Source organism: Pithys albifrons, chromosome 17 (assembly GCF_047495875.1).
Source record: "Pithys albifrons albifrons isolate INPA30051 chromosome 17, PitAlb_v1, whole genome shotgun sequence".
Lineage (NCBI taxonomy): Eukaryota > Metazoa > Chordata > Aves > Passeriformes > Thamnophilidae > Pithys > Pithys albifrons.
The window spans coordinates 9,885,475-9,892,307 of record NC_092474.1 but is presented as its reverse complement, the minus strand read 5'-3'; the positions used below and the strand labels follow the sequence as shown (position 1 = coordinate 9,892,307).

General features: G+C 42.6%; 1 long non-coding RNA gene across 1 annotated transcript; it reads right to left on the bottom strand.

Moving 5' to 3' along the window:
• Positions 1-987: 987 nt before the first annotated feature.
• On the bottom strand, positions 988-4,051 carry LOC139680083 (uncharacterized). Its single transcript, XR_011699301.1, has 3 exons — positions 4,014-4,051; positions 3,622-3,812; positions 988-1,511 (listed from the first exon to the last, which is right to left on the bottom strand). It is a non-coding gene; the product is annotated as an uncharacterized lncRNA (long non-coding RNA).
• Between the last annotated feature and the right edge of the window lie 2,782 nt (positions 4,052-6,833).

The following is a 6,833-nucleotide window of genomic DNA, read 5'->3' as shown; positions in this document are numbered from 1 at the left end:
TTGGTGAGTACTCTGTCCTGTCAGGTGGGCTATATTATGAGAAACATCTGTGCATAATCCAGAAGTGCCTCGGGGCATCTAGAAATTAATATTCAGTTTGGTAAATAGGTTGGGAGATGAGGACACCTACAGGAAGAGGGATCTTCCCCAGGCTATTCCTTAAGCATTGCTTCAATAATGTTACTGACATTCATCATGGTTTGTGCTGCACAGAACAGCTGGGAGCTCTGGACAAGGTGACTGATAGTGCTCTGTGTGCACCCAGAGCTCTTTTGGAGTTGGTGGTGCTGATTTTTTAACCACTGGGGCTGACCAACCTGCAGAAACTTCTAGGTTGTTCTGGTTATGCCTATTTGGGAACAAAGAATTGCACAAAGCAGGTTGTGCTGGACACTGGGGCCATCAAACAGGAGCTAACAATTCCCTTGAGCTCAGTCCTAACATTCTTCTAGGCCCTACCAGCCCCAGCCCACCTCAGTGCTGGGATTGAATCATGCCATTATATGGCACAACAGAAATAGCCTTGCCCATGGCACTCATCTGAATCCCTTCATCTTTATGCAATAAAGGATATTGCATTTAAACCCACAGCAATCCTGCAAATCACGTTCATTTCCCACCAAAGTGGGAATAAAAATTTATGTCTCCCCTCAGGCAAATGTTTTACTTATACTCCAAACTTAAATGATTTATAAGCACCTATTGTGACATTCACCACTCAATATTTCATATTCGGAAGAAAGATTATAAGGTTTAGCATTTGGGATAATGGAGCAATGTAATGTGCTGGTTTTTATAATATTCCAGTGAGCCCTTGGGAACCACCCTGCTCCCAGTATGACCCCACTGACCTCCCTACATTTAGTACAGCTTGACACACCATGAAGAAATGCAGGGTGTATTTTAAATCCAGTCTCATGGTACAAAATAAAGTTCAGCCTGGGAAATCTGGCAGTTGAGTTCATGTGCATCAGATGAATTGCTGGTTGTTAATGTCCCTGCTCCAGGTAACTCTGTGTGCTGCTCCCACACACAGCAGGAGGGAGCCTGGTGCCCCTGGGACACAGTTTGCTTTAGGCTGGCTCTGACACCACGGGGAGCAAAACAATAGGACGGGTCAGGTCCTGTTGGGTCCCAAATTTTAGTTCTGGGGCCCATTTTGCAGTTATGTTCAGTACTGCTGGAAATACACCAAGAAATCTGGTTCAGGGTGAGAACAGCCTGTTCCAAGACAGTTTCTCTCACTTCAACATTTAAAATGCTCTTGAGTGTTGGCTCTGCATCCAAAGCAGAAGCTCTTAATTCCATCCTAATGTTATGCAAGTACCAGTCCCATATGACTGAGAGATGTTATCATGGCAATTTTGGTTACAGAAATGGGCAGTTGAAATAAGAAAAAAACATTAAAGAGGCAAATAATGGATAATGGAAAGTCTGATGCATTCAAAATGGTGTTACATTAGAAAAGCACTTCAACTGTTGTACTGTAAGGAAACACATCCATCTTCCACCTGCAAGAAACAAGAAAGTGTCAGCTCCTGAGAAGTTAAAAATCATGTAAATGCAAACTACCTTTAAAAGTGTATTTGGCTCAATACAGATGTCAGTGCCATTTCTGCAAACATCTTCACACAAATCTTTGGCCTCCCACACGGTTAGGTCAAAGAAAGAAAAGAAAGTGAACAATAATTGTGCACAAAAGCTTTGAAAGGTGAATCAACACCAGAGGTTGTTCTAAAATGCAGTGCTGAATTTTCTAGAGGTGCAGCTGAGGGGAGACAGTCAAATGAATGGCATCCATCTCACAAAGGGATGCAAAGACAATATTCAAACATACATGAAGCAACTATCTATGACAGATTTCTAGGTCAAATACCCTTGTACTCCCAGTCTTTCACTAGAAGTCTTGTAGTTGCTGAATCTCTATTCTTCTGGTAGGAAGATGTGTGAGAATGCAGAGAATCTGCTCAAAGCCCTTTCCCTTCAACTGGCAGGCAGTAGTGCCAACCTCCATGATTTTTTTCCAAGATGTGTGATATGCAACATTTATCTCAGGGATGCTGCACATATTTAAAAAAAATCCATAACAAACACCTTCTTAAAAAGACCTCAGGAACTCTCACCTGACTTGGAGCACTTGGATCGGGTAGTACCAAATCAGAGAAAAACCAAAGTGTCTCCCCCTCAGCTCTCAGGGAGCCTTGTCCCAACTCCCAGTGATGGAGATCCCTGTAGGCAAACAAATTCCAGTAGCCATTTCAAGGCTCCCCTTCCTAAAGCTGCTCAATAGCAGATGCTTTCACTTGAAGGAACTTGAGTCAGAGGATACTCAGCTTATTTAGTCCTTATCTTAAAAGGCCCACAGAAAAAATAATTTTGCAGACCAAAGGTCTCCCAGCACTGAGGTCATTCCCAGTCCTTCCACTGGTTTGTGCAGCCCCAGAGCCCTGCCCAGTATTTGCAGGGCATTCTTACAGGAGTCTCTACTTTCTACCTCAGGGGATCTTATTTATTTGCTCTTTTTTATATTCTTTTCTGAGGTCCTGTGACTGATCCTCCTTCATGGACTCTGTGCAGTTCCCCATTCACACTTCACTGTGCTTGTCAGGCTGAAGCAGCCAATATCCAAGGCTTTCAAGTGTCACCTCCTGGTCACTCACCCCAGCAATCCACATTGATTTCTCTCTTCTGGACTGCCAGGAGCTAAAAGCTGCATGTTCTGAGAGCAAATTATTCACATCCATAAGAGAGTGCAGAATGAGGCAGGATAAAGATGAAAGCCAGCTGGCAGACAGCCACGACATTAGTGGGAGAGACATTCTGCTCCCCAAATATGGCTTACAAAAGGAAGAGGAGATTGTTAAATGTTATCATTAAATAGATTCACTGCTCTTTAAGAACGACAGTATCTAGTTTTAACTGGAAGGATAAAAATAACATAAAATACTGTATCAGTTACAAAACCAACCAGCCACAGCTTAATTCCATCCTGAACTGCCTCCCTTCCTAAGGCTAATATTTCTTCTTTATTATATTTCATTTTGTTAAACAGCTTAGAGCTGCATTTACTTGTTTTTTTGGAGTACTGGGGTTATAAAAGGGCCTGGATGCTAAACTATTCCAAGGACACCTTGCCACAGTGATATACAGGTTCCCTGGGAAAACTACCCTACCACAAATCTTGGACATAGAGAAGGTTTTTGGGGACACAGAGAGAGAGATCACATTTGTAGGCACCCAGCACAGCAGGGCAAGGGATGTCACTGTGTCCTCTGCTGAGGGAGAGAGGCTTCTCCACCACACTGGGGAGTATCACACCATTGGGAAGACACTGGGAAATATGTAGGAACACAGAGATATCTGTTCTGAGTGAGAGCCATGATTGCCTGACATACAACAGATTCTCTCTGGAAGGTCCACACTGTACAGCTGGGAATGCACAGAATTTAGAGGCCAGTTTGGGGCTCTGTAACAAATTCCACAGCCAGAGGATCATTTCAGAGGGAGCTCATCCCTCCCTCAGTGCTGGAGGGTGCAGGATGCACATCCAGGAGTGTGATGGAGGCACAGCCAAAGGCAAAGCCCCTTCTCCACAGTGCCCCTGAGTCAAACTGAACTCACCTGGAAAAGGTGACATTGTCCCCAACAGCACTTTGCAGAAACCTGGTGGACTGAGAAACAGGAACATCAATTTGGCAAAGTATAAATAGCAAGCAGAGCTCCTACTGCAGGCTTCAAGCATTGGCTAAAGCTGAGCAATCCATCCTTATCTTACTGCATCAAGATCTTGCTTTGCAAACATGGTGAAGTACCTGGAAATGAAACCACAGTTACCAGCCTGAAGTACCATTTCCTTCTAAATCAACATGGAAACCTTCTCACAAGTGGAACAAAGAACTGGCATGGGAAACAGCACATTAAATGTTTCTTTACTTCTTGAAGTCCAAATCCCAGAACTAAACCCTACATTAATAAAGCAAAACTTGGAAAGTAATTTCAGCAATAATAGTCACCATATTCAAACTTCCTCAGATTCCTGATCCAAGAGTTGTTTTAGCCCTCTGCATAATGCATTATGTTCACACACTCTGACACCAGTACTCTTATTTTATTCCAAGTGTTGAAATGTTGAGCTTACTTAATGCCTCAAGCTCCTGGATTCCTGTGATTATGCAAGAAATTGAGGTTTAATTAAAAACATATTTCTACCAGGAGAAGAATATCTTCAAAATGGAACTGCTAAAGTTGCAAAACTCAAAGTACACATTACACTGCTAGATAAATCAGACTGTTCCTAAGGTACTCTCAAGACTGAGAGGCAAACTGGAGCTGTAACTCCAGGATTTGCTGTCATGCAATATCTTAAGCAACCTCTGTTTGCAGAAGTCAGGCAAAAATAAAACAGATTTGTAGAAGTCATTAGGAAAAACTAATGCATATACCTTAATTAAAATTACCTCATACACACAACAACTGTGTCTTTTCTCTCTCCCTCTTGGATATGATGCAAGACCCCAAAGAACACTTTTTTCCCCTTGCACAGCTGTCCCAGTGCTTTCAATGAAACTCTGCAGTTTACACATTTCAGCAGATACCAATGCACCACTGTCCCTGCTCCTGGGTATTTTAGAAGAAAGAGTTCCTCCAATTTTTATTAAAATTAAAAGAGTTACAGCATAAGAGATAAGCCAGAGCAACATTTCTGTTAAACCTTCCACTTCAGTCTGAGAGTGCCCTGGCACTGGTAGTGCACAAGTGCAATAATCTTGTGTTTCTTGAGGATGAAATTTTATAATATGAAGAGGAATCCACAGGAAATCCTATCCTTTGAGAATCTGTGGTTTTCTGTAAGATTCTGCTACTAGATATGTATGTATTTACCCTGAGGATGAGGTTCAATATAGAACATTTTTGTCCCAGCTTAATAAATTAAACTCACAAGGGACTGCCCAAAGAGCTGCACTCTGAAAGGAGGCAGACATGGGGATACCTCGTCCTGCAATGGTTAAACACACCTGAGTGCCTGTTGGCATTTGCTTCAGAAGGAAAACCATCCACTGAGTGGGTTCATGTTTTCTCAAATACAAAAGAAGTCTCATCTTCATCCATGTGAACCTCTGCCTTACACCCTTGGCAGGCCTGTGCAGGTTAGGGAAAGTATAAAGTGGATGTCTGCATGAACTGAACAGCTTTGCAGGGAGAAGTTGCTTCAACTGGACCAGAAACATTATGACAGTTCTGAAAATTCCCCTTTTCTCCTCACCTATATGAATCCAGGCTCTGTTCCAGCCAGTTTCTCATTAACTGGCAGTCTGGGTTTGTTCCCATCACAACTGAACAGACTATATGTTTTCTGATCATGTCACCCATCCCTGACATATCAACACCCAAACAGTTCTCCAGCCAAAAGCACACACTTGACAGATCTTCACTGTTATGACACTTTAATCTGTCCTTACAGGAAGAGATTAAATTAATCCTGCACAAGCAACAGGGCCTGACTATGTTATCAAACACGTTGTCATTTCTCTAAATTAGATTATTTCTAATTTATCTTTTCCCCTCCATGATTAGCATAGTCAGGTTGAAGTTACAGTTACATGTTCCCAGCTCGGACTTGTGGTTTTTGCTGCATCTGAGTGAGAGATCGTGAGAACTGGAGTGCCCAGGGCCGGGCTGTCTGTGCCTCTGATGCCCATCAGCACCAGAACAGGTGGCATCTTTCTCTACAAACATCGTTTTACAGGGGGAAAGCCACTCACTGAAGCCTTGGTGGAACACTCCTCCTGCACCAAACTCCCCACTGAAGTCTCTAAAATGCAGTGGAGGCCCCACAGGAGTTAATTTGGATATTATTTTAGTCCTGCTTTCAGGAAAGAAGGCTCTGTGAGCTGCAGAGAGCTCTGTGAGCACCAGAACCACAGTCTGGTTTCTTCATGTCCCAGATGTTCACCCTGAACATCAGTACCAGTGCAAGTTGCCATGGGATGATTGAGAAAGTCTCTTTTCCTAGTGGATATTCTCGACTGAGTGTTGTATTAACTCGCTCTGCTATGCACAAATTGAGCCATTCATCTTTAGGACAATTGCATGAGCTTAATTACCTGTGTAGAGTAATTATAATGCTGTAGTGATTACACTGAGGTGACAAAATGCTGTGAAGCCACCTAGGAAAAGTGTTAGTATGGCTGGTTAGTCACTTCTGTCTGACAGAAACCTCTGGCACAATGAGTGATAAAAACATAAAACAAGCACCAAACCAGATTACTGAATGGAATTTATACTTTCAGAAAACAGCTCAGGCTCCAGCTCTCTCAGGAATACTCCTCTCAGGAAAAACATACTAACAAAACAAAAATCCTTTCTGGTTGCTGTGGCTTAAAGGGAGCTATAATTTGGGATACAGGAAAAAGGAAACCTAAGTGGCATATCAGCAGGTGACTGAACTTTTGTGGGCCTTTGTCTCCATCTGCAAAATGGAAAGTACAGTCGTGATATCTACATTTGAACATGCTGTATATAAGGGGAATAATGGACCTACACCACTGATTTCAGTGGACTCCAGGGCACACCCACAAATATAAATAGACTGTCATTCCACAGTTCTGCTCAGCAGTTCCATTGGTTCTGAAAACAATTTAATAAATTTCTCCCGTTGTTATTTGCTTGCACAGGTGTCACTGAGCCCCTCCAGATTTCTGCTTCCACGTATTCACCCAATCATTTTTTAATTCTTGTTTCTTTCTTCACCTCTATCACCCACTGAAAACACATCAGGTCTGCTGTGTCCTTCACTTCTGGCACTCGTACCCATAACTTTTATGGCTAAATGA